General features: G+C 51.1%; 1 protein-coding gene and 1 long non-coding RNA gene across 2 annotated transcripts in view; one reads left to right on the forward strand and one right to left on the reverse strand.

The window, feature by feature from the left end:
- Positions 1-16,374: 16,374 nt before the first annotated feature.
- Positions 16,375-18,162, reverse strand: LOC118934181 (uncharacterized). Its single transcript, XR_005033356.2, has 3 exons — positions 17,782-18,162; positions 16,904-17,151; positions 16,375-16,479 (listed from the first exon to the last, which is right to left on the reverse strand). It is a non-coding gene; the product is annotated as an uncharacterized LOC118934181 (long non-coding RNA).
- Positions 18,163-23,930: 5,768 nt separating this feature from the next.
- Positions 23,931-27,203, forward strand: part of NOS1 (nitric oxide synthase 1) — a 163,407-nt gene continuing 160,134 nt past the window's right edge. The window contains exon 1 of the mRNA XM_057491414.1: positions 23,931-24,223. The gene's annotated coding sequence lies outside the window, so the exon portion shown is untranslated. The remainder of the gene's footprint in view (positions 24,224-27,203) is intronic.

Genomic DNA, 27,203 nt, shown 5'->3' on the forward strand with positions numbered 1-27,203 from the left:
GTGTTCTCCCTCTGCTGCTCTTGTTCTCTAGTCTTTGTCACCATTTTGCTTTTTAGATATATTGGGGTAAATAAAATATTTGGCTATATTGGGATAAATAAGATCAACTTCAGCTTTTAACTTTTTTAAATATGACTAGAACACAATGACTTACATGACTTGCCTATTTTGTTTTGTTTTTTTTAAACGGCCTTGTTGAGATAGAGTTCACATATCATATAATTCTCCCATTTAGAATGTACATCTCAGGGGGGTTGAGTATATTACATCACTCTTTTTTAAATTGTGGTAGAATATAGATATAACATAAAATTTGCCCTTTTAGCCATTTTCAGAGCACAGTTCATTCAGATTACATTCACAGTGTTGTACAGTCATCACCATAGTTTCCAAACCTTTTTTGCCACCCCAAACAGAAACACTGTAACCATTGAATAAAACTCCTGGTTTCTTCCTCCCTCCTGGCCCCTAGTAACCTCCCTTCTACATTCTGTCTTTATGAATTTGCCTAGTCTAGATGTTTAATATACCTAGAAGCATACAATATTTTTCCTTCTGTGTTTGGTTTCCTTTACTTAGCATAATGTTTTGGAGATTCATCCGCACTGTAGCATTTATTAGAACATCATTGCTTTTAATGGCTGCATAATATTCCATTGTGTGTATATGCCACATTTTGTTCATTTGTCTGTTGGTGGACACTTGGTTTGTTTGCACCTTTTGTCTGTTGTGAACAGTGCTTCAATGAACATTGGTGAATCAGTGTCTATTTGAGTCCTGCTTCCAATTTTTTTGGTTGCATTGTATATCCTTTGCACAGCACTGATTTGATCACCACCATGTCCACCAGCACAGTCTTCAGCATCTCAGTACCGCTTATTAGACACATGTGTGACAGGTACTGTGTCAAGCATTCTGTCTGCATTATTCCCCTGAATCTCAGAGTCCCCCAAGATGGTAAGCACTGTTACTGTCTGTTTTACTTAAGAGAAAACTAAGGCACAGAGAGGTTGAGTGCCTTTCCAAAGGTCACACAGCTAGTAAGGAGTAGAGCAAGTAGGAACCCAGGTTGGGCTGGACCCTAAATCCATGATCTTGGCACTGCCATTCTGCTACCTTCTGGGCAAAGATTACCAGACCTTCTGGGTCTCTTTCCAGAACCAACTGGGAGAGTGGGCACAAACTTCTGCCTGATGGTCCAGGTCCTGACTCAACAGTAGTCAGAGCCTCTGCTCACAGCAGGAGGCTATGGTGTAGATTCTGGTCTCAGCCCCTCTTACCAAGCATTCTCAGTAACTCCACATGGCATGCAGGGTGGTGTTCCAAGACCACATGGCCTCAACCTACCCCAGCTCCACATACTGGGTGACCATCCCTGGTTCACAGGCTACATGGTCCAGTGGGAAGAGTTCTAGGTTCAAATCCTGACCCTGCTGCTTCTTGGATGAAACACTTACCTACTCTGAGCCTTTGTTGTCTCATCTGTAAAAAGGGTATAACATGCCTATCTTGCAGACTATTCTCAAGCTTAAATGAGATCAGATAGCATGGCCTTGACAAAGAGCCCAAGCTCAGTAAACAGAAGTCCCTTCCATCTTTTCTTGAGTACAGAAACAGCTCATCTCAAACCACCTGGCCCTCTAAGAGGGTGCTAATTCACAAAAGATGACATTGTCATGTCCATGTGACCTCTTGCTGTTCTCTCCCTTCTCTCCCTGCTATAGGCTGTGACCGTTGGACAGAGGGATGGCGCTCGGCTGCCTCAGCCCCAAAGACACCTCTCCTTCCCTGCTCTGCCAGCTCAGGAGGCCAGAGGCTCATCATGAGAGGGTACCAGACCCCCAGCCTGGGAGCAGTGCACCACTGAACTGGGCGGCTTCCCCACACCCAGACCCATGCCCTTTGGCTTGGGCAGAGTTTGGGGACCCCTGAGCTAGGACTTAACAGGACCAGCCAGGGGAGACATGGAACTGATCGGGGCAGCCTGGGGACAGTGTAGAGAAGAGGGCTGCAGGCTGGATACAGAGCCACTGGAGACCAGGACAGGAGCCCACGTGGGCAGGCTCGAGGAACTGGTCTGCGTGTACACATGTGTACATGTGTGTCTATGTGCGCGACACCATTCACTTTTGATTCCCCTTGACAGGCAAGAGCCAGGCTGCCCCAGCTCTGGAGTGCCCCTCGGCTGTTTTGGTCTCTGGGTGGTGGGTTCCAGCCACACTTTCTGGAAAGATGGGATGGGGATGAGCACCAGCTTAGTGGAGGCTACAGGGCTGAGATCTGAGCATCCGTTCTCGGAAGCGCCAGCCCGAGCCTGTCGCGGCTGCGGCACCACTGCCTAAGGCTCCCGAATGCAGCAGAATGGTCTTGTGTGTCTTTTGAGTTCTGAGTCCTCTGGGAATATGGCTCCCCACTTCTGCCACCTTCGTTCTGTGACAGCACTGTCCCTTTTTGCCTCACTGCCCCCCCACCCCTTCCATTTGGAAAGCACAGTGGCTTCCTGGCCAAGATGACTTCTGGGGGCTCCTTACATCTCACCTTCATTCATGACACCCCCTGAAGTCTGGGGCTCCAAGGGGGAAGTTCTAGAACATTCCTTTTCCTCTGCTCTGGCACTTACACCAGCTAAATTTGTCTACAGTGGTGGATGCGGGTCCTGGGATACGTGTGTGTGGAACTATATGGCATATGCCCAGCATCCTGTTTGCAAAGAATTCTCCCTACCCTTTTCACCCTTAAAAAGTCCTGTTGGGAGGCAAGGAGGGTAGCTGTTGGCAGAGGTTCTGCATTCTCAGCTCCAGCCTGGTGCTGAGTCCCAAGCGGCTGCCCCATGGAGGCCTGTCTGTGCTTGCTCAGCACCCTGCCTTCCACCCCTCCCTCCTGCTCCCCGACCTGGGCTGAAGGCTTTTCCAGACCACGTTGGGATGCAGCATTCCCCAGGAAGGGTGCTGGCAAAGTGAAAGGTCAGGCATGTACAGTGACGGGGCTGGGGTGGGGGGGTGCCTCAGTCTCATGTCCTTATGCTCCATCCCTTCTAAATGTGTGTCTTACAACTCCTGAAACCCATTCATCTGGCCTGGCACCAAAAGGAAACCTGTCCCCCAGCAGGCAGTAGCACGGCCGCCTGTGCAGGAGGCAGGATGCTCAGGGTCAGTCTGCAGCGTCTCTCTACCTCCTGGGCACTGCTCAGGCTTACTTTTCTGGTCACTACCTTATCCAGACGTCTCCCTTCCAGAGCGGGGACCCAAGACTTCAAAAACCCTACCTGAGCTCAGTGTGTTGGGGTGGGGGGGGGGCTTCTCCATTTGTTCCTGCTCTGGGGGACAAGGCTACTTCCAAATCAGAAAAAATGATGAGACTGGTCATGCTTGCCAGGACCCCGGCCCACGGGGAACGCTTGTGCCCCCTGAAGGGCCTTCCTCGGTGCCTTCCCAGTGCCCCTGTGGGGTGGGGCCAGAGACCACGGCCCCCATGGAGACTGCTCCCGCCTGGATATGCCTCCAGGGACGTCTACAACTCTGTGGCTCTTGGCTCAACATCTGCGTGTCTTGGAGGCATTTTACACACACTTGCACAAGCCTCGGCCATTCTGGTGTGGCTGGGGGTGGCTCTTTTCAGTGGCTGACCAAACAAGTCACCAGGGGGATGAGCCTCAGGCCTGGACTTGGGCCTGTCTTGGCTCCGCCCAGCAGCCTCCTTGAGGGCCTGAAACCCAACTCTGGCTTCTTCTTAATCCAGCCAGGACATCTGGGCTCTGTGAACTCCAGGCTTTGTCATGGAGCTGTGTGCTGGGAGAAGGAATGAGAAAGGGGAGAAGAGGCAGGGAGCAGGTATCCTGAAGTTGAAATGCTCACCAAAACAGCATCCCACTCTTCTTGTCTCTCTCTCATTTCCAGAATAAGTAACATGGCCACCCAGACCTTTGGTCAGGCCCGCATGGCCTCCGTAGGCTGAGTTTTCCATATGTTCACGAGCACTGGCTTGAGGTTGATGACAGGATCTGAGGGACCCAGGGAGAAACCCCAGCCTTCCCTGCTTCCTCAGAGCATCCTTTTTGCAGAACAGGGCTCCCTGGGTTGCGCATCGCCTGTTCCCAACTTCTCCCTCTTGGCTCACACCCTTACTGTGCCCTCGCCTCCCTCCCCGACCTCCACCGCAGCCAGCCTGCACCAGGCTTCCGGCCCCTCCCTGCCACCCTCCTCCGGGCTACACCACCCTGAATTGTTTAGAGGCCAACTTTAACTTGCAGTAACTTCAGTCCCGGAATAATCAAACCACCGCTTACCCTGCTGACCTCAATCTTTATTCACTAGTGAAGTATTAGGAGGAGATCATATTCATTAATCTTTTGCAAGGAAAAAACGGGGGGATGTGTATTTTTGCATCGTAATTGCCAGCCTCACCTGTGACTCATTCTGTAGAATCCACACAACAAAGATTGTGTGTGTGCACTTGTCAGACCACAGCTGTGGGCAGGTGCCCGGTGCCCAACAGCAAGTTGCTTCTGTATGCCTTGCTTGCTGCAAACCCTTAAAGTCATAGGTTTCCCCAGCAGACCAGGCCACACAGTGAAGGTTTACCAGGAAGCCTTGCCCTGCTTGTTTTGAAGGGCATGTGGATTTTCCCACTGAGTTCCAACTCTTCCCAGCCATAGGTGTTGCATTAAATGGGGACCCCTTTGCAGGGGAACCCTTACAGCCTCATGTGGGGAGATCTCCACATGGCCATCCCCAGAAGGAAGCTGGAGACTCAATGTGTCCACTTAATTCCATTTTACCCTGGTTTTCCTTTTGCTGGCCAACGAGAATTATCTCGTGTTGCCAGGGAGCCTCCCTCTTTCTTTGTACTTCTGACTTGGATTCTCGGGCTGATCTCTAATGACTAGACTCTCACGTCCAGGAAACCTAGTTCTGCCTCTTTGCTACTTACCACCCCATGTGCACATATCCCACTACCCCCCCACCCATATAGAAACAGACACACACACACACACACACACACAATATTCTTGTCCCCACTGGGGCTGATCATCTAAGGAACACGAAGGAAGTGGTATGCACTTAGTCCAGGCCCCATCACCCTCTGGAGAAATCTGGAGCTGGGGTTAGCAAATTATGGCCCTGGGCCATACCCAGCCTGCCAAATGGTTTTTACATTCTCAAGGGGTGGGGGGGAGCCAGAAGCTTTCATAATTTGTAAAAACATTGTGAAAATCAAATATAAATGTCAAACAATAGTTTATTAGCACACTGCCACACCCATTCTACTTGAAACAGAGGCAGCATGGCCCTAAAGCTGAAAATATTTGCAATCTTGCCCTTTACGGAAAACATTTGCCAACCTCTGATTTAGAGGCTGCCTTATTGAAGAGAAACCAATGTGAATGGCCCCCAGGGAAGGAGCAGGAGCAGGGAGGGAGTTATAGGGGCAGAGAACTTGTCCAGCGGGGAAGAACTTTCTAATGGCTGGCCCCAAGACGCCACGGGCAGCCTAGAGAAGCAGAAAGCTCCCTGTCCTTGGGGAGGGCTGAGCAGGCATTGGGACTGCTATGTGCATGAGATGGTGGGATTCCAGGTTTGGGGCGATAGAAGGACTAGCCGTATTTAACATGGCATTAAGCTTGGGTTGCCATAACAAATACCATAAGAAAATACCACCGTCTGGGCACCTTCAACAACAGACATTTACTTCTCACGTTTCTGGAGGCAAGTCCAAGCTGAAGGTGTCTTCGGGACTGGCTTCTCAGGCCTCTCCTTGGCTTGCGGACAGTCAGCTCTTGCTGTGTGTTCGCGTGGTCTTTCTTCTGCACACGCATCCCTGGTGTCTCTCTTCTTGTAAGGACACCAGTCCGATTGGATTAGAGCCCCACCCGTATGACCTAATTTAACCTTAATTACCTCTTTGAAGGTCCCATCTCCAAATACAGTCACATGACAGGTTAGGGCTTCAGCATATGAACTTCAGGGTTGGGGGTAGGGGACATAATTCAGTCCCTAACAAAGACCCTTGATATTTCCAAGACGGCAATTTCTGGGGTTTTCTGGGCCACACCCCTATCCCTGGCCCTCTTTCCCTCATTTGTCCTCAACCTCGGGTCCCCAGATTAGCCTTCCCTGTTCTCATCCCCTGCCAGCCTTCACTTCACCCACCGTCCCCCAAAGCTGATCCTCTTCCACCACCCAAGACCCCCGGCCCCTCTGTAATGGACAGCTAGGGCTACGCTAACCCAGTCCCACAGACGAGGTGGCTTCAGGCCACAGGCATTGAGTGTCACATTTCTGAAGCCCAGAAATCTACAGTCAAGATGCCAGCAGGGCCAGGCTCCCTGGGGTTCCTCTGCAGGGGAGCCCGTCCTCGCTTCCCTAACTTCTGGCCTTGCTGGCCGGCAGCTGCATCTCTCCAGTCTCTGCCTCCATCATCACATGGCTTCCTCGTGTCTGTGTCTTCACGCAGCCATCTTACAAGGACACCAGGCACTGGAGAAGGGGCCACCCTGCCCCATGATAATTACATTCTGCAATGACCCTATTTCTAAATAAGTCCGCGTTCTGAGGTACTGGGGGACTGGAACTTGAACATGTGCTTTCTGCGGGGGGAGATGCAATTCAACCCTGAACACCCTCTAAGGAGCTGTCTCATGTGCATTGAAGGGTCACTTGGTCCCTATAGCAGACTCCCTGGGAATGAGGCCCCTAGGATCCCTGGGCCACAGGGGCCAGGTCACTGCTGTCGCTCTTAATCAAACCTGCTGCTGACTGACACCTCTGTCGCTGGCAGCCATCAGTCCCGGACCTCATATCCGGGGGTGAAGTTGTGCGGCCTGTGGTGTGGCAGTCACGTGACCACTGGGTGCCGGTGCATCATCCCATCTTTAGTGGTTGGCGCTACGTCTTATTTATTCTCTCGCTCAGTGGCAAAGGGACAGACTTGGTGGGCTGTGCGCTGGCTGTGTCCTCTGCAGCTTCGCCTGCTCAGTGAGGAGGTTTCCGAGCAGGTGCAGGTGGACAAGCCCCCTGACCCCAGCCTGCCTCACCTGCCGGTCCCAGCCCTCACCTGCACGGGAATAATCCTGACCTCTGAGGGGAAAGAGACCACAGGTGTCAGTCTGGACTATGGAGCATTGTGGGAACTTGGGTCTTGGGGGTTCTTCCTGACCCCCCACCATCAGGCCACAGTGGGCCCCGTTCCTCTGCAGTCACTGCTCCTGTTCATTAACCCAAATCCCCGTCTCCCGCCTCAGGGCCCTGCCATCCATGCCTGTTCTCTAAGCAGCAGAGGCAGAGCCTTGGTGGGAAATCTCACCCCACCCCGACCTCCTCAGTTCATCTACATGCTGGCATCTGGCATGGTGCCTGGCACATAGTAGGTGCTCAGAGAGGGAGCATTGCTGGGTAAGAGGGAGGTGCTGGCAAGGTGCAAGGCAGCCTTCCTTGCAGCCAGGGGGGCCTCCCCTGGCAGGGCCAGGCTGCGATAGGGGTCCCATAGCCAGGCCCTATGCTGAGGGTCCCACGTCCCCCCAAACGGACTTTCCAGGTTTAATGCATGTGACTCATAAAGAGACCCAGGGGTCAGGTGTCCCAGGGCATGAAGGCCCTGGCAGGCAGAGTAAAGATCCATCCCTAACAGCCTCTGTCTGCCGAATCCCCATGACAAGATGGTCCTGGAGAGCAGGTACTGTTATCTGTAGTTCACAGGTAAAGGAACTGTGGGAAATAGACAAAAAACAGCCTCTTAAGTCATAAAGTCAATGGTTCAAATGTGAGTCTTTGGACTCATCTGTTCCTAGGAACCCACCAACATTTGGAGTGGCTCAGGCCCAGCTGCCCATCGGGATGTCACTGTACCAGTCTGATGTCTTCTACAGCTCGCAGCCAGGAGAGAGGGAGGGAAAAGGAAGTCACGGAGGAGAGGGCAGGGACGCTGGTGGCGGTTTTCGCAGAGGCGCCCACTTGTGTTCCCAGGCTTTCAGGCTGCAGTGGCTGCCTGGATTTCCAGGATGGGTGTCTGGGTTGGCAGAGCCACTCCTGGTTCCTCCAGCATCCCTGCTTCAGGCAGCATGCATCGGCAGCCCGGCCTTCTATTCTACCTCTTTCTCTCTGGACATGTAACTGTGGTCCTCCGCCCCAAGGCTCACCAGTGAGAGCTCTTCCCTCTCAGGGGCCGCGAGGGGCCCTTCCTGCTCATCCCAGAGCCCTTTTAACACCAAGGATATGAAGGATTCATCTCCGTGGGATTCAGATGGCTTCTGTCCCTCTGATGAGACTGAGCTGGAGGAAATGGGCATGGCCTGGAGCTTGCTTGATCTAGGATAGGCCCGGTTTACCAAGCATCTTCCATAGACTTTTGATTCCATGGCAGACTAGATGATTGTTGCATTACTGGAAGGGTTCTGGGACAAATACGCATTGGAAATGCTTAGGAAAACAAAATTAAACTTATTTCTTGTTTGCAGGACTTATCAGAGCTTTTAAGACACTACTTTGTGGTTAGATCTCTAAAAGGCTGACAAGCAGGCTGCTCTTCCCAACCTTTCCCTGGCTGGTTTTTGAATCCTCAACATTATCAACCTCCATGAATTTGACTCAATATCTTGCATGGTATTCTGAGAGCAAAGGTCAATGTACCAAGCCACAGAAAAGAGCAGCTGACTGCCAGCATTACAGACCACCTGCTAAGAGTTGGGAAAGGTAGATGGGCTCCACCCAGCCCCAACCCCTCTGGAGGCTGGCACTGTGAATGATGAATTTCAGACGCTGGATGAGATGCACCCAGGCAGAGAGATGAGGCTGGGGTGGCCACTGGCACCTGATGCTCCTGCTTTTCCATTCAATGTTGGTAGGAAAAGCTGAGTTCCCAGAAAACTTGAACCTTGCCCCTGCCGCCTCACTTTCCCTATGCAGACCTGCTAATGGGAGTCCCTAGTTCCATGCATGTGGACAGTGGTTCCAGGCACAAGGATGCCACAAAGGAAAACTCGGCTGGTAGTGTCTTCTGATGGAGAGGTCAAATTTGCTGTGTCAGTGACTTCCGAGCATACCGTGGCTTTGAGACCAATGTGGAAAAATAGTGGATTTCATGCACCCAGGGGGTCAACTAGGTCCTCACCTGCATTTCTATCTTCACCTGGATTTCTGTGTGGGGTGTGTGTGTTGGCGGGGTGTTGGTGGTGTTGGTGGGCATGAACTTATAAAATGCATTGGTATGATAATCTAGAATGATCTAGAGGAATGATTTAGTCCAGGGAGGGCAAATATGTGACATTTGTGCCACCACTGCCCATGCTGTACTCTTGGCAGACATTGCTAATCCATCATAGCACACCTTCCTGAGCACAAATGCAACCTCAGGACATCAGAGTTGCCACTTGACATAGACATGAAACCATCCCTAATCTCACACCTTCTCTCATTTCAGAAGGAAACTCAGAAAGAAGGAACAGAGGCCAGGAGGGAAGGTAAACTTCCCCAACTTAGGTCCCTTGGTCCCTTCTTAAAGACAGAGCTGGGTTTAAAGTCATTTTAGGTCTTGGTTGTAGGTAGCTGGTGGAGTATCTATAAGGGCCTTACAGAAGTTTATTTTCAATCAGGGAACTTATAAAATGCAGAAAGGATGATTCTGTCCATACTAACCTGTGCATGATCCTATTTGGTAATCTGCCTGCTTAGAACAATCATTTCTCTTCCAGGGCAACAGCTTTCCCTGAAGGCCTGAATGCTACCCCCAGCCATGTAACAGCTGGGCTGGAAGGCCCTGGGGTCTTGAAGGAAATACTGTGTGTGTGTGTATGTGTATGGCAGCAGGGGTGGGGTGGGCAGGAAACAGGGAGGGCTGTTCTTTACTTGAGGCAGTTTGTAAAAGTTTTGTGATTCAATCTGGAATCTCTGAAGTTAAGGAATGTTGCATATAGAGGGAAGGAAAAGAAACCTGACTCCAGTTGCTTCTTGTTTTCTTCCCTGCGTGGAAGTCTCAAAAGCAAGTTTTTACCCAGATAAAGTTCTCTGGGGTCCTAGTGGACCACTAGCTGTACTCCTGAGCTCTTGAAATGCCTCTAGTAACCAGCTGGGTGGCTGAGAGTACTTTCCATCTGCTGCCTCTTCATTTCCTTCCTCCCCTTATCCTCTATCACCACCACCTCCTGCCAGATAACATCTCCCCCGGACCCTGAGCAAGGAGAAAGTTACACAATAGTAGAGATGAAAAATAGCTGCCATGTATTTAGCTTAAATTAGCTCAGAAGAACAGCTCCCTCCCTCCATTGAGCAGGCAACAATTGTTTATGCCAAAGTGCTATTTGCATCATGCCTTCTTAGATTTGAAAGTCTAATGATTAAAAACAAATCTTAGTTTTTCTTTTCCACCACTTAAAAAAAAAAATACCAGCTTGGCTAGTTCTTCCAGTTTAAAAATACCCTGACTTCAAGCACTTGAGTGAGAAATTTTGGGAAGACTGGAGCCAGGAGAGGAGGAAGAAACACAAGCAGACAGTAGGCAGAGAAGCTTTTTCGGAGTGGAACGTGATGGGCTGGTCAAGGTAGGAGGGGGCCTTTGTGTCCTTCCACAGATGCCAATCTCCAACTCAGTTTGGAATGCTGAAGGCTTACTTCTTCATCAGCCATGTGTTCAATGGGTTATTTACTGAGCATCTACTACATCTTAGACCCTGCACATTCAGTGATGAGTGAGACAGTTTGTCCCATTCTGAAGCTCAGAGCCCAGTGTGGGGGATAGACAACAATGTATAAATTACAATTCACGTACGCCTATGGAAAGAAAACCAACTAGGGTCAATGACATGACATGCAGGACTACCATGGAGGGAGCATTTGGCAAAAGCCTTTCCAAGGAGGTGATATTTAAGCTGGAATCTAAAGGAAGAGAAAGAGGGCAGGGCCATCATTCTAGGCCAGAGTCTTCCAGTGTTGGCACTGTTCATATTTGGGGCCAGATCATTTCCTGTGGGAGGATGCTGAGCAGCCATCCTGGCCTCCACCCCCTAGATGCCCGTAGCCCTCTCCCTTGCCCACCAGTTTCAGCTTGTCACAACCAAAAATGTCTCCAGACTGTGACAAATGCCCCCTGTGGGTAGAGCCATGGCAAGCTGAGAATCCCCATTCTAGGTCCAGGAGACAGCAAACACAGAGACCGCAAGGGGAGGACTGGTGTGGCTGAGGGACAGACAGCATGGAGGCCAGGTGGACAAGCAGGGAGGGCAGCAGACAAGTGGGCAGGGGGCGTAGGCACGTCCAGGCTGGGGAGGGTCGCAAAGGTCCTCTAAGGGCAGTGGGGAAGCGCTGGGAAGTGCTAAGCTGCACAGTGTCACCCTCTGGTTTTCACTGGTTTGCGCCAAGGCCTGAAGTCCTGAGTACCTGTGTCCCAGCCAGGTCACCAGGACCCAGATCTAGCCTCCTGCTATCTGCAGCCTTTCAGGAGAGAAAAAGGAAATCGGACAGTGGGAAATGGTAAAACTCAAGGCGGGGACTCCTTAAGTAACTCTGGCATGGAAATGGGGTTTAAAAATAATATTTGGAAACTTCAGTGGTTTGAAGCCTGCCTAGGTGAGGAGAATGGACAAAACAAGGTCTGAAATCCCAGCTCCTGGCACAGGGAGTGACCCACAGGCCTGGCTCCCCTTGCCAAATGCTCCCCCATTCCTTCCACAGTAGCCCACTCCATTCTCCCCTGGTCCTTCTAGGAAACAAATGCTGTTACTGAGCTGCAATCTTAAGACTTGCATCAGGCAATCCCAGTACTGCCACCGGGGGCTACTCTGTCTTCCCCAGCCAGGAGAGGCCCCAGACACCCGATGGCCTCTCCCACCCTCCTTCTAATACCGAGTTAACTGTGGGGAAGGGCGAGAAGGGCTCTTTCTGGTGGAGATGAAGCAGTGAAGTGATAGTGTGGACAGCATGGCAGTTTGATCCCGTCCCACACGACTGATGGGGATGGAGGCAAGCAGTGGGTGTGGACAGGTTCTGTAGGTCCTACTGCTGCACCCCTAGAATAAGATCCTAGGGGTCCCAGGGGTCCCAGGTTTGGGGAGCGGAAAAGTCAGGCATGGTGAAGGACCGGAGCTGGGAAAGTCATTTTGGGAATTGCGGACCCACGACCAAGCGCCTTCCAAGAAGGGGTCCTGTTCCTTGGTGGGTCGGCCTCTCCTCCCAGCCCTGCCTGGGCTGGGCCAGTGGCAGCTTAAGTGTGTCCTGGACAATTAATGCAATGCATTGGTCCTCCACGGTGGTAGCCATTTTCCTCTGTTAATTTTTCTATCCTTGTTGCTAATAATAGTAAAAATAAAATGGATACATATGAACTCGTGTAAGTTCAAGTAACTGCTACGTAGCTACAGTGTAGACACCAGGCTACCCTAAAGTACTTCTGCCACACTGAGGCGGCCCACCCTGGCCTCTTGCTCTCCTGCGGAGCACCGTGCGGGGCCCTGCTAATCCTGGGCAGCCAGGGGGCAGGCGCGGCTGGCTGGGCTGCCAGTGGCCAGGCCTGCACACAGCTGTGGGACTCAGGAAGTCTCAGCTCCTTTCTCCTCCTTTCCAGCGGTCTTTCCTCCCACCCCAGGGAACACTGTACGCCGTTTTTCCTGTCCCCACCCATACACACACCCTGACCTCACTGTCAGGAACAAGTCCTCAGAAAGCCCCGAGTCTGGGAGCACAAACACCGGAAGCCCAAGTGGGATTTCAGGCAGAGCGTCATCGGAGCTTCTCTGACACCCACTTCCAAGCTGTCAGGCAGTAACGGGGAGCCTTTGCTCCCCATGGGCTCTCTGTGTTGAGCCCACATTCCACAAGGCTTTGCTTCCACTCCATGGCCCTCTGGTACCACCATAGCTCCTACTTCTGGCCCACTGGTGGATTTAAAACACCTCCGTTTGAGCAGCTGAGGGATTCTTAAAGTTCCTGTATTCCAGAAGCTTGTGTCCCCAGCCGTACTTGCTACACCTTAAGCTGAGCCCGGCATCAAGCAACCCTTACGCCTTCATTCCCCAAGACTTCACTACATGTACACATCTGGCAAATATTTAGCAAGTGCCTCCTGTGCTTCTAGAAAAATGGGGAAGAAAGTGGTCTCTGCCTTCAGGGAACCTGAGCCCAGGGGGAGAGACAGACAAGTTCTGATAGGAGTCCTGATAGACCCCAACCCCGACAAGGGCCCTTAAGGAAGGCTTCTCAGAGGAGGGGGCTTCTGAACCTCGTCTTGAGATTTGAGTAGAATGGGAGTGGAAAATGAGGAACAGTGTGCCCCATAGAAGGAACAGCCCATGTGCAGACTCAGTGGCAAGATCATGATGTATTGAAAGCCTGACCCTGGGCACTTGCTCTGTTCTCATCTGCTTTCCCCAAGCCTGGTACCATGCTCTGGGAGACTCCATTCCTGAACAGACGGTGGCTCAGACATGGAGATCTCCACTTCTTCCCTGATTGTGGCTATTGGCCTTGGTGTCCTGGGGACAGTATCCCAGGAGGGTTTTGTGCTTGCTGGAGTCAGGCCAGTACTTAGGCAGTCTCAGATTCTCCCTGCATCTCTCTCTGTACCTGTGGGCTTCCCTTTCTGTCATGCCTGCTTCCACACAATGTGTCTGTTCCTGCATCAGGCTCTTCAGCCCATGTGTGTCTCTGCTACAGATGGATTGGCCATTAGCCCTTCTTTCTTAGCATTTTCTTCCCTGTCTTTGCTTCTACTTCACTATCCTGCTACCTCCGGTGTCTGTAATCTGAGTCCCACAGATGTGTCTTGCCACATCAGAAAGCCTCCCTCAGCTCTCTTTCCTGGGGAGTTTGTATCAATCTGTACATAGAACACTGGAGTGTTGAGGTCAAGGACATGCATGAGCATGGACATTTATTGATGGGAAGACCCTACTCTTTCTCCAGCTAAACACTACAGGTGTGATGAGCAGAATACTGGTTTGCTACAGAATGGCTGAAGAAGACATAGGGATCATAGTGGGCCATCAGTCATGTCTGCGATGTAGTCTATAAAGTATGAGAAAGAATGTACCCCCCCCCTCATGGTGAGATGGTATGTCCCACTGTCCCTATAAATGTATGTCATAGCTTGAAGGCTAGGAAACATAGTCTCTTTGCTGACTACAGGAATCTTAGGATATGTGTGTAGTTGCTGTAAATTATCAGGGCTTGTCTACCCACTTCAACGTGACTCAACCTGCGTTTTCTTAAGCCACTCCATATTGTGAATAATGATCTCAGCATCAACTTCTCAGCACCAGCAGTTCCCCCAAAGATTCCTTGGATTTTCTTAGCTTCATGCAGCCACTACACTTAGTACCTCCCTAGCCCTCAAGGTTATTGGAGGGAGTAAATAAAGTAATGAATTAAAACAAAATAATGAGTGTCAGTAGTGTCACACAAGACCTGGCGCACTCAACCATATGATTTCTCTTCCCAGTAACCCAGCTGAACTGCCCTCCCAGGAATGCCACCTGTAGGAGGTTGTTCATGACTGGAATAGAGAGAGGTGGTGGGTGTTACCCATTTTCTTAGAAGCTGGTGCCCTGGTGGACATGGAGAGGGATGCCCAAGTCTCATAAGGACAGCCCCCAGCTTCTGTGGGGGTCAGCACCCATAGGCAGAGGCTCAACCTCGGGAGCTGGAGAGCCCCCTTCAAAGCCTCAAGACAGGGGCCAAGGGCATTCACAGAAGCCAGAGGCATCTGGTCCCACTGGGTGACTGCCCTTACCCAGGGCTGGGCCAGGCTGAGGACATCCCGGACCTGGGCAGTCAAGTCCCATCCCAGCCCTCTTGTTTCTCTCTCCCTGAGCTTTGATCTTGCACTGGGGTCCCTCCACACACCGCATGAGTCATTCGGTTGATTACTCTCGAAGTTATTGACCTTGGGAAATTCTCAATTGTAAAAAGGCTTTCTCTCTGTGTAAATTATGCTGTTAACCTTTTCTATACACAAAGTATATATACCTATAAATATTATACATATATATATATTATATATATATATATATAAAGACTAATTCTTATACAGACCACCATGGACCAATGGCCCATATTGTGTTCTCCACGTTTGTGCTGACTGCTGCAGAATGAGTTAGTGTAAGAAGCTGGTTCAGGTTTTCCTTTTGGGGCCACTTCTTTCCTTCTCTCTCTTTGTCTCTCTGTCTCTCTGTCTCTCTCTCTCTCTTTTACTTATTGCCAATGTCTCATTGCTGGGAAAGAACATTCAATTCAGATGCCATCCAAGAAAGGAAGGCCAGCTGGATGGAGGGTCCACTGTGTATATGTGTACAGAATCATTTATAAAGTTTTCTACACTTCTCAAAAAAGTATTTCTAACTTGGGCTGTTGGGCAGGTTGTGAGCCTCTGAGCCGGCAAGCCTGTTGTTTCTTGTGTTTAGTGCAATGTTTAGTGAGAATCCAACGTCTGAATTATTTATGCCAATAAAGAATTTGAGAATTACTGCATCACACTGCCGCCAAAACAGGTCTGAATTCCATTGCTGTCTGCTCTACCAAAGGAATCTTGAGATGTGACAATGGCCAATGTACTGGTCAACTATTGCCACAATAATGTTGTGTAACAAAATTTCCTCAAAACTCCACGGCTTATGACAACTAGGATTTATTCTCATGCTTCTGGGTCTGTAGGTCTAGGTCTGCTTAAATAAGTCTTCTCTTGAGGCTTCAGGTCAAGTTCAAGCCTGCTCACATGTCTTCAGGAGCCAGGCTGAAGGAGAAGCTCCCCGGGCATGCTCCTCTTCCCATGGCAGGTCAGCAGAACAGTGCAGCCAAGCCAACCTACACAAACACATTCAAGGCAACAGCTCAAACCACATCCATTAACATTCCAGAGGCCAAAGCATGTCCCATAACCCAGCCTTCAACAGGATCAGGCTGTAAACTCTGCCCAGAGCAGGAGGGGGTGGGAAGTTAATTTTGCTGAATAGTAATGCAAAGTATCATAGTCTGACCAAGTTCCATCAGCTAGCCACAGATGAGTTTTCTCCCTAGGGGTGAATATGGTGTGAATGTATAAATACATGCACACATATGCACGTGCACACACACACACACACACACACACACACAGAAATCTGGTTCTAAATATGGAGCACCTGCTCTCTGCCCAGCCCAGAAAGTACTTGGCATTGCCTCGTGAATTCCCACAACCACCCAATTCCATGTGACAGATGAGAAAGCCAAGTGCAGAGGGATGAACTGACCCAACCCAAGGCAAGAACCCAGAGCTCATGCTCTCTGGGGTACATACACAGCACGAAGGGGTCTTCATAGCTTGGATTTTAAAACTCACTTTACAGAGTGCTTTTATGAAACAAGATCGCTTCTGATCTGGAAAACCAGCTTGTGAGGCAGGGACTGTTCAACTCATCCAACAGCAGAAGGACCTGAGGGCCGAGGCAACTCTGATGGGAACTCTGAGTTGTGCCCCCTCCCCCAAGACCCTCATCCTTCCTGCTGAGTTCTTCCCAACACACTGTCCAGGAGGAAGAGCACATTGAAGGACCTGGAGTTAAAATCTAGTCTACCACATGCAACCTTGGGCGGGTTGCTTAGCTTCTCTGAGCCTCCATTTTCCCATCTGTACAATAGGTCTAATTATTATACCTCTAGCACCTAATGAGGCTTACATGAACTAACATAAGGACTTGGAGCAGTGCTGGCTCCTAAAGTGCTCTACAAATACTAATTGCTAATATTAATATTTATTACTAGTATGGCTGTGGTGTGGGGCCAGCCTTAATGACTAAAGAGCCCTCTCCACCCCAAGTTTCTGTACCCCAAAATGCCCGATCTCTACTGAGAGTTGCCCCAGGCCCCAGCCTACCCTGACTCTCACTCAGAGAAGAGCAACTGGTATCCAACACCCATCTTCACAAGCATGACATCTTCCTACTCACCACAAACAGGGTGGTGGGTATGAGTTGCCCTACTTTGCAGATGGGGAAACCAAGGCTGCAAGAAGTGAAAGTCTCCTGAAGCATCTGAACTTCAGTCCTGGGTTATACTGTTAGACCCTCTGGGTGACCTGGCTGAGTGACGTCAGCTCTCGAAGTCCTGGTTTCTTAGTGAAACTGGGATAATAAGGGCTCTCGCTTCAGAAAGCTGCACACAGGATTGGAAGCAGGTGAAACATTCAACACGATTCCTGGCATAAACAACCCATAAACATTAAATATTTCAAGCCCAGGTCTGACATTTAGCTCTGGGACAGTGGAGGAAGTGTAAGGCAAAACCAGAACCTTCCATCCCCCTCTCTCCTATTTCAAGCAGAAGAGAAGGGGACAGAGTCTTCCCTGGGGCCTGGAACTAATGGGTTGTCCTGGTTCTGGCTTGTGGTCCTCTATGGCCGCAGGGCCACCATCAATCAGGCACAGCAGGTGTTGTGCTGAGTGAAGGAGGCCTTGCAAGTCATCGGAACTGAACAGCTCATTAACCTTCGTGCACAGGCTGCAGGGGAAGTGCCTGGGAGCCAGAAACAAGTCACAGAGGAGGCCACCCAGCTGCCGGGGCGGAAGGGACCAGACCTCTCAGACCCTTCCTCACCTTTGCTCCAGTTGAGGCTGTCCAGAGCCCACCCGCATCTCCCGTTTCACACCAGCCTAACTCCCATTCATTCATCACCTAACTTCATCCCAGCCCTTGGAGGAAGCTGAGGCTCAGAAACATGAGAAGCGCTCAAAGTTATAGAGCTCAAAGGGGCCCTACCGAGATTGGAACCTGGTTCTCGGATCATTTGTATGGCCACACTTTGAGAAAACAAACGAAAGACACTAACCTCAAGGGTCTGCCATCCCCACCACAGTTCTGCCTTAGTTGGGAGCATCCTGTAAGCATAGGCAGGCGGGTAACCCCCAGGTGTGAGCTTGAGTCCTGGCCAACAAGCAGTTGGCAGCTGTGTGACCTTGGGTAAGTCACTTTGCCTCATACAGCCTGTATTTGCTCATTTGTAAAATGGAGATCATGATAGTATCTCTTCAATGAAATTGTTGTGAATACTCAATGACATAACATCAAATACTTAAAGTGTTTAGCACAGAGTAAACCCTCTGTGTGTGTTTGAGTTTGGGGCATTCTGGGAAGCAGTTGGGACTTGGATGGGGGACATTTGTTGAGGGCCTCTGATGCCAGATAATGTTTGGGGACTGGGCCTGACAGGTGGTGGGAATCCAGGGGTCACCAATCATTAGTGTGACATGGTCAGACACATGGATCCCACATGGCCCTGGGATGAGTTTCCCTCCCTCCTGAAGTGTGCCCACAGGGGAAAGCTGAGCCTCGGCCATATTTCCAGGACTACTAAAAGGAAAAAATAAAACCTTAGGGAAACTGATATATTGTCTCAGTCTTTTTTTCTTCTCAGCCAAGTAAACACATCAAAAAACAAAGCAAGACTCATACAAGATCTCTGCAACTTACTATTATACTCTTGTTTTATAAATGAAAGGCAAAAATTTAGGGCAGCCATAATTTGAGGAATAAAAGTAAAATATCCTTCTGTTTTGCTGATGTCCCCCAAGCCCCATGAACACGTGGACCAGCCTGCGTCTATACCAGCTTAGCGTTCAGGTCTCAGGCTCTGCAGCTGGGTTTGGGGCTTTGAGCCCCAGCTGTGGTGTGGACCCCGGGCTCTAAGGAGGCGCCGTTACCCCCGCCCTCCTCCTCCACGTGCGTTTGCTTCTCCCGTCTGCTCCTGGGCCCTCCGGAGATGGTCCTCAGGCCGCTGGCTCTGCTTCTGCGTCCTCCAGGGCGGCCCTCAGCCGTGACTGGGGTTGCTAAACCCGCAGCCCTCGCCCCAAAGGAGGGCGACCTCTGCGATGTTCCTGACCGTCTAGAGCGCCCCCGCAGGGTCAGCCCTGCTGCTGAAATCGCTGCCTGCCCGCCCGCTTCTCCCGCGTCCTCACCCAGCTCCCCCGGGGAACTCTGCCTTAACAAATGGCTTCCACGGGGCTCCTCGACTCGGGGTCTGCTTTCTGGGAGAGCCCAAACTTAAGTCCCCGTATGCAATTCTCCGACCCTCAGCTTCCTCAGGGGTCATACAGGGGTGACAATCACATCCACCTTATTAGCTGGAAGTGAAGACTTCAGGGAGATAACCTGTGTGTGTGAACCCTTTAGTGTGGAACCCCCCTCATCACTCAAGAAAGGCTGGTATTTGCCATCGTTACCAGCTTGTTATTGCAACCTATGTGTCTTTGGGGTTCGTGGCAGCGCTCCAAAGCCCACAAACCCAAGAGATCGGTTTCATACAAGAAAGACCGGCTGTGGAGTCACGTGGGGACCCAGCATTCCCCCCCAACCCCCTCAACCGCTGCCGGGACGTGCTCCCAGGACAGGGGCTGGAGGTCCAAGCTCAGGCACCAAGTCCCCCCTAAGAGAAGAGGCTCCTTTTCCTCTGACTTTTCATTCAGAAAGAAGGGAGCTTTGATGCCTGAAACAAAACGTCTGAGGGTTTCTATTTATTTTATTTCTGTCTTTTAAAAAAATTAACCTCTGATCCCCGTACCAGAAGCCTGACTGCGGGGTTAGGCTTGGGGGCCGAGGGTGCGCAGCAGGCCTGCTGTGTTCTAGTCCAGCTCCACCCTGGCTCTTTGTTCAATGTGACATTTTGTAGCCCCAGTGAGTTTTTTTTTTTTTTTTAAGGAAAATCAGATCCCACTTTAAAATGACGACTAGAAGTTCTTCCAGAAACAAGGAATTACTCACTGCTAGGAGCACTTTGACAATTAAGCGTATGCGATGTCCCCTGGACGCTCACCTGCGGGGTGAGGGGATGGATGAGCATTGCTTACTCCTGGATTTGTAATTGCCTTATTCCATATTAAATTAACTCTTCTGAAAGGCTGATTTTGTTTTCATTTGCAACATAGTGGAAATGACGTTTGGCTCCATTGTTAACTCCTTTATCTTGAAACGAAAATCTAGATCAAAGGATTTCATGTTCCATCTCATTACGGTAGGATTGGCGAACTGCAGCCCCCAAGCCCCACCTATTTTGACCTGCCTATTTTGTACGGCACACGAGATAAGTAATGACTCTTGTATTTCAAATTGTAAAAAATCAAAAATGTACTCCATGCCATATGAAAATTATATGGAAGTCAGATTTGAGTGTTCATTAATAACATCTTATTGGAACACAGTCACACCCGGGATATGGCCTGTGAAGCTAGAAATATTTATTCTCTTGCTCTTCACAGGAATTGTTGGCTGACTTCTGCATTACAGAAGTGTCAGCATCCTAGGGAAGGAGGTGACATATCTGTCAGGATGGGACAGTGAGAGGACATCATGCCATTGGCTTGAGTTTAGGAAAAGCTTCTTTCCCAGACATCCGAATCTCTCTTTAGCTCTCCTACCAGCCTTGCCCACCCTCCCTCCTGCCTCTTCTGAGAGTTGAGATGTCTAGCCCCCATCCCCATCCCAGTAAATTGTATCGGAACATTGGCATTTCAAATGGCCCCACCTAGCCTCTTTCCCTGGCCTTGGGCAATTTCCTTGCATGCCCTATCAGCGCTCTGATGATTACTTAAGAGAGACCTCCACAAACCATCCTCTAGACTCACCAGCCAGGTAAACTGGACACCAGGTACACTAGACGCCTGCTCTGCGCCAGGGGCTTTATACTCAATTCTCCCTAATGCTCAAATACAGTAGCCTCTGAGCTCAGATACTGTGCTCTCTGATACAGTAGCCATGTGAGGCTATTTAAATTTCAATTCAATGCATTGCATAAAATCGGAAAACCCATTCCTCCATCATACCGGCCACATTTCAAGTGCTTGATTAGCCACACGTAAGTGGAGGCTACACCTTCTTGCCCACATGTCCACCATGGCAGAGATCTCTACTGAACGCTGCGGCATCAGCTAAAAGTTGGCACCATCCCCACTTTGCAGAAGAGGAAACTAAGCTCAGAGGCATGCAGCTGTGTGCCCAAGCCAGGATGGGCGCCCAGGCCTCTGACTTCAAACCACCTCTCCTGCAAGCACCTGGCACTGGGCTAGACTTCAAGGACAGACAGGTGAACATAGAGAAACCCTCAGCCAAGCAGCAGAGAAAGACAAGTGATGAAAAAGAGACAGCATGGCAACCCATAGGATCTGTGGCTCGGGGCCACTTACCCACTGGGCTGAGTATAGCCTACTGGCTATCTTCATTCTCTTGGTCAGCAAAACTTTCCAGACATTCCCAGTGCAGGGGCCACTGGCCACATGTGGCTCTTGAGCCCTTGAATTGTGGCAAGTCCAAATTAAGATACTAATTAAATTAAGCATAAATACCCACTGGATTTCTAAGATGTTCAAAAAAGCAGAAAGAATGTAAAATATTTCATTGATCACTTTTTATATCGATTACATGTTGACATGATCATTTTGGACTATATCGGTTAAAAAGTACATCACTTTATAATTAATTTCAGCTGTTTATTTTTACTTTTTAAGTGTGTTTTCTACAACATTCACAGTTAGGTCTGTGGCTCACTGTGTGATTTTATGGTTGGCCCTGCTCTGGAGACCTACCGTGTGCCAGTCCCTGTGGTCTGCAGGAGGTCGCAAGGTGGATGGACCCAGAAGAGAGTTCGGCTCCTGGCGATGGCCGCCAGCTGTGAGAGCCCAGACAAGGGGCAAGGTGCTTGATGCAGAGGCACTGGGTGCATAATGGTGCGGAAGAGACAGAGAAGGTGGAACTCAGCCTTGCTGCTTAATTGGACAAGCGAACAGCTAATTCGGGTGCCAGGAGGTAACAGTTTGGCAGGGGTAAACCTGGGGCCACGGGAGCTCAGGGGAACACCTGACTCGGATGGGAGGGGGGTCTCAGAAAAAGCTTCCAGGAGAAGGGGATGTCCACAATTAGGCCTGAAAGAGGACTAGAAACCAACTAGCTTTCCCAGAAGTCTCTCCCAATTTCCAGAGTCCCCCTGACAGCATCCTGCTGAAAACTTTGACTGACAGGGAGCTCATTCCCTCACAAGCAGCTCACTCCATGATTTCTCACTGTTTCTTACTAGAATATTCTCTTTACTAGTGACACCCACCACCAGCGGCCAGGGTGCAGGCACCTGAGCTCAGAGCCCTTCCCTTGCCATCCTGAAACCCAAGTCTGAACCCAGCGTACCTGCCCCCTGTCTGGCTCAGGAGGGCCCCATGGCCGACAGCCCAGCCAGCTGCCTGCTGCCTTCTCAGTCTGACAGGCCGGGCTGGCTGAGTCACGGGCTCAGCTTCTCCCGGCCCACGTGGTTCTGGTCTGGGCCAGGGGGATGAGCTGCCTGCCAAGGGGCCTGTAAGTCAGACCAAAAGGAGCCCAGGAGCCTCACCGAGGATTAGACCTAAGAACTCTCTAGAATCCCACACTCCACCTTGGAGCTCCCTGAGGGACAGAGCCACCAATCAGGCATGTTATCCTTCCAGTGAACCGAGGCCCACCGTGCTGGGGATAAGGGTGGGGGAAACTGTCCTGCCTGGGAATGGTATTACAATCATTATTAACACATGGTGGCATGACTAATTATTAGAAATGCCATCTTCCTGAGCACAAGGACCTGAGCACACTGTTCACTGCTGTATGCCCAGTGCCTATAACAGTACCCAGCACAGAGTTGATGCTCAATGATCTTTTGTGTAATAAGAGCATGAACAACAATAATTACTCCTATTTGTTAAAGGCATTCTACAAGGAATTACCTATTTATTTGTGTATTCTTTTACTTACTGTCTGTCTCCACCACCAGGGCACAGACTATTTTGTTCACCATTATGTCCCCAGTACAGTGACCCACATACAGTGGGTGCTCAATAGATGCTGTTGAGTAAAGAGGTAGACACTGGACATTTTCTCCTTTACTCTCATGCAGCCCAGGCAGGGAGTGCTCTTAGCATGTTTTGGAGGTGAGAAATTGAGACTTGGAGAAGTGAAATGGCCTCTGAAGCTCATGTGGTTGGTGAGGCACAGAGGCAGGATTTGAACCCAGGTGTGTAATTGCAAATCCTGTGTGTGCCCTTAGCTATCCAGTTTGCTGCCTCTGGCAGTGAGGGGAGCAGCAGGGATGGGGGGGCAATCCTTGGGAAGGGCTACTGGGCAGCATAGGGACCTCTTCAGCATTCCCTAGTCCTGCCCAGTGAGTCCCAGTCACAAACCCCTTTCGACATGCCATCCCATTTGGTGTTCATGTCAGGTACACCAAAGCCCAGAGAGGTGGACTAATTTGCTTAAGGTCACACAGCAAATTCTGCCCAGATCTTCTGACTCCACATCCAGTGTACTTTCCCCTAAAACCCCAGCTATGGCTCAAACTTGGAGCCCTAATAAAAGCAGGAACACATGTGGGTTAGGAGAGTAGCAGGCTTATGTTTCAGCAGTGGACTGCTTTCCTGGGCAGCCTGGTCCAAAACATTTGGTGGCAAATCCAAATTCCACACTTTGCTCTGTGATCTTGGGAATTATTTCCCTCTCTCTGAGCCTCAACTTCCTTATCTAAAAAATGATGACTGCCTTTGCAGATCGTGGTTGAAACCACTGACTTGCTATCTCCCTTGCTGTGCGACACCTTAGGGAAGAAGCTTTTCTTCTCTGAGCCTCAATTTCTGCACCTGCAAAGTGGGGTTGATAAATATGCCCCCCTTGGGGTATAAGAGGTTTAATGGGGGACAGTATGGGCGCCGTGCAGGGCTGGCATGTAGTAAGTGTTCAATAAAAGATGGTTCAGAGGATTCTTGGTGACCACAGTAAGTGGTCCTCATCAGAATCCCATGGGCCCAGCCTGGCCACCACAGACCCGGTGTGCACACTGCCCCCAGCCAGCCGGGGGGGGTGGGAAACCTGAGCCTCCTCCTGGGAAGACGCTGTCACTGCCGCTGCTCTCTCTGAAATGATAGAAAGGTCAGAGCCTTGGGAAGCAGGACCGGAGTGTGCAATGGAGGTGGCCAGCAGGACAGAAGGAGAGGGGTGGCTGGTGGCTGCCTGACTGCCCTCATCCCTCCCGGGGAGGCCTGAACCGGCCAGGTCTGGGTGCGGACCCCCTGCCCGGGACCTGGCCTCCCAGCCCCGCAGAGCCGCCTCCCAGCCTGCCCCTGGGGAGGGGCCACCTGGTGTCAATTAAACCCCAGCCACTCGGCCGCACCACGCCAGGCTGCTGATTAGTGCCGCTGGCCTCTCCAGATGGGGAGCACTGCCTGAGAGGGGGCGGCTGCACCACGCCAGGGTGAGGCCTCCGGGAGCCGGTGAGTACCAGGCAGGGGCTCTGCTCCCAGGTGGGGGGCCTGGCCAGAGGGCTGGGGCCTCCCGGGGAGGGGCGCACGGTGTGGTAGCTCTCCTGGGGCACTGTGGGGCCTCGCAGCATCCCGGACCCTGAGCCTTGGCCTTACCTGGAGGGTGCCCAAGAGGACCAAATGCCAGCCCAGTGTCCTCCCTGTGTGGTGCTGCTTCAGGGGCCACCCCAGACCGAGGCTGAGGGGACTGAGGAGCCAACAAAGGAGTGGTCTGCACAGACTAGGCTTTAGGGTCCTGACTCCCTCCTCGTCACCCCCAGGGCAGCTGGTTCTCTGTGCCGGCCTGTCTGAGCATCTAAGGCCTCCTTCCTCCGACCCCCCAGCTTGTGCTGTGTGGCAGCCCGTCTGGCTGGCCTGCATGAGACCCTTGCAGGAAGCGGGCACGGAGAGGCTGCTGCCCCCAAAGCCAGAGCTCAGGAGGAGGTCTCTGGCTTCAGAGTGCCCCATGTCCTGGAGCACAGCGGGGAGGCCCCTGGCCCAGGATCCACAGATGCTTCTGGGGACTCTGGTCCAGCCTGCAGGCCGGGCAACTCTGCATGGTCTGAGCCACCTCCTGGTTCTCAGTGAGGAGTCAATCCCAGCAGAGGCAAAGGAGGGAACAGCTGCCTGCCTGCGGCACAGACTGGAGGGCCCGAGAGAGGGCGGGGTTGGCCCCTCTGCGCAATGAGGTGACGCGTGACTCGTCTTGGCCTGCACTGTGAACTCTGAGTCTCAGCTCCTGGCTAATAGGTTCTATGACCTGTGAAAGCGGTCCCTTGTGACAGACGGCGTTGTCTCTTGGTGGTGCCACCATTGGTCTGTGGCCACCACCTGCTTGGGGCAGAGGCAAGGTGTGTTTGAGAGGGGATGGAGGGGCTGCAGAAATGGAGCAATGCAAGGTGTGTGTCCACATGCTGGTCCCAGCTGGGGTCCATTTTGGAGATAAGCAGGGTCACTTGTGTGGATCATCAGAGGCCATTCTGGACAGTGGCTCCACCACGCAGACTGGGGAGGAAGGCAGAGGGCCCTGTGCCCATGGCACACAGCCTTGTGCCCCCATCTGTGTGCATGTGTGTGGTTGCATTGACCCCAACGCTGTGCAGATGAGTGCTCCTTGGCAGCATCCCGGGGCATGGCAGTCTGCTCCTTCCAGCACATTCCATCTGAGGGCTGGAGGGTGGGGAGGTTAAGTGTTTCCCAAAGGCAGCACCCATGAGCAAACTGAAAAGCTAGCTAGGCAGTCTCCCAATTGTGTGCCTCAGGGAGCTTAACTTGCTCTCTTTCCCAGACCCCATTCTCACTTGGCTGAGGCCAAGCTGGGCTGGTGGCTGGACTTGAGGGCTCAGTCCCTGGAACTATGTCTGTGAGGCTGGGGCACATGGGGAGATGGAGGGAAATTGCACCTGAAGCTCAGCTGCTGTCTGGGAAATACCAGATCTTGTTTATTTTCTCCATAAATATTCATTGTGGGGCTCCTCTGTGACTGGACTTGGGCTCAGAGCCGGGAAAATGGTGAACCTAGACTTCATTCATTCATTCAGAAGCATTTATTGAGACACCTATACTAGGCACTGAAATTTCATGGTAGATCTCAATTCATTCATTCCTTTTCTCCTTCATTCATGTCACAATATTTATTGAGCATCTGCTATGCACAAGGTCTGTGCAGGCTGCACAAATACACCAGCAAACCTGGGAAATAAGAAACCATCGTCTCTTTCAACTTTCCTGGCTGTCTATACACCACGAGCCTAGATCTGGAAGAAAGCCAGATGCGTAAGCAGAGGACATTGGGGTCCCTTCTCTGGTTCCTTTGCAGCAAGGGATGAGGCCCTATTTAGCCATGCAGCTGCTGCTCAGAATGTCCCCAGTGACCACCAGGAATTAGTGGCTTTCACTAGAGCCCAGTGATCATGACCGTGACATAGCACCATGGGTCTCAGGGAGATATCCCCACATGGACAAGATGTGCACGACACATATCCTTGGTGTAGCTTCCTTTGCCAAAGGGAAGTGTGATAATTTTGATGACTAATTACCAGGTATGCCCCAAGCACTTGCTTGAGTAATTCATAAATGCTAGAAGGAACCATTTATTGTCTTCCTGGAGTCAGGCACTGTGCTTGGCACATTCCCTGATTCATCTTATTGAGTTTTAGCTCTGTTACTTGCCCATTTTACAGCTTTTGAAACTAAGGCTGGGAAGGGCTAAATAACTTGCCCAAGGCTGTTCTGACTGTAAAACCATTGCTTTCAACCTCTAGACTAAAGCCCTCAAGAGTTCCCTTAGCTATAGGACATTAACAGGACATCAACACACAAAGTTTGGACAGGGCAGTGTGAGGGCAGATGAGCCCATGTCAAGGGGGTGGGTGGGGAAGATAGAAAATGCAAGACAGAAGAGGGCTTCTTAGTCGTTGTTGCCAAGAGAGCACTTTGGTCCAAACAAAACATCGTGGAATGAGATCAAAGCAGAGCTTTTCTGTGTGAAAAGAAGGTAGAGGTCTTGCCTAGCTCAGCCCAGGCTCCCTCTGATCCCCCGCCTTGTAGCAGGGCAGGGGCGGGGGGCTGCTGAGCCCCTTGAGGAAGCCCGGAGTTGTGCAGGCAGCTGACACAGCACTTTGGTATGAAGTCAAAGTCAGCCAGGGTGAACACAACAGGTGAGGATACCTGGCAGGTGATGGCAGAAGTGGCTTTGAAGGTTTGGAGGGAACCTGGATAGGAACTGAAAAAGACAGACAGCTGGGGAAAACAAGGCAGTCATGCATTCATTCATTTAATAAATATTTGCTAAGCTCCTACTATGTGGCAGGCATTGGGCTAGGCACTGAGGATAGAGCAGTAACTAAGGAGAACTAAGCTCCTTCCCCTGGCCAAGAATTGGTTCTCTGCCCAGCCCGAGGGGGCCAGTGTGACTGGGGCAGAGGCTTTGCGTGGAGGCAGGAGAAATGGC

This window comes from Manis pentadactyla, chromosome 14 (assembly GCF_030020395.1).
Source record: "Manis pentadactyla isolate mManPen7 chromosome 14, mManPen7.hap1, whole genome shotgun sequence".
NCBI classification, from domain to species: domain Eukaryota; kingdom Metazoa; phylum Chordata; class Mammalia; order Pholidota; family Manidae; genus Manis; species Manis pentadactyla.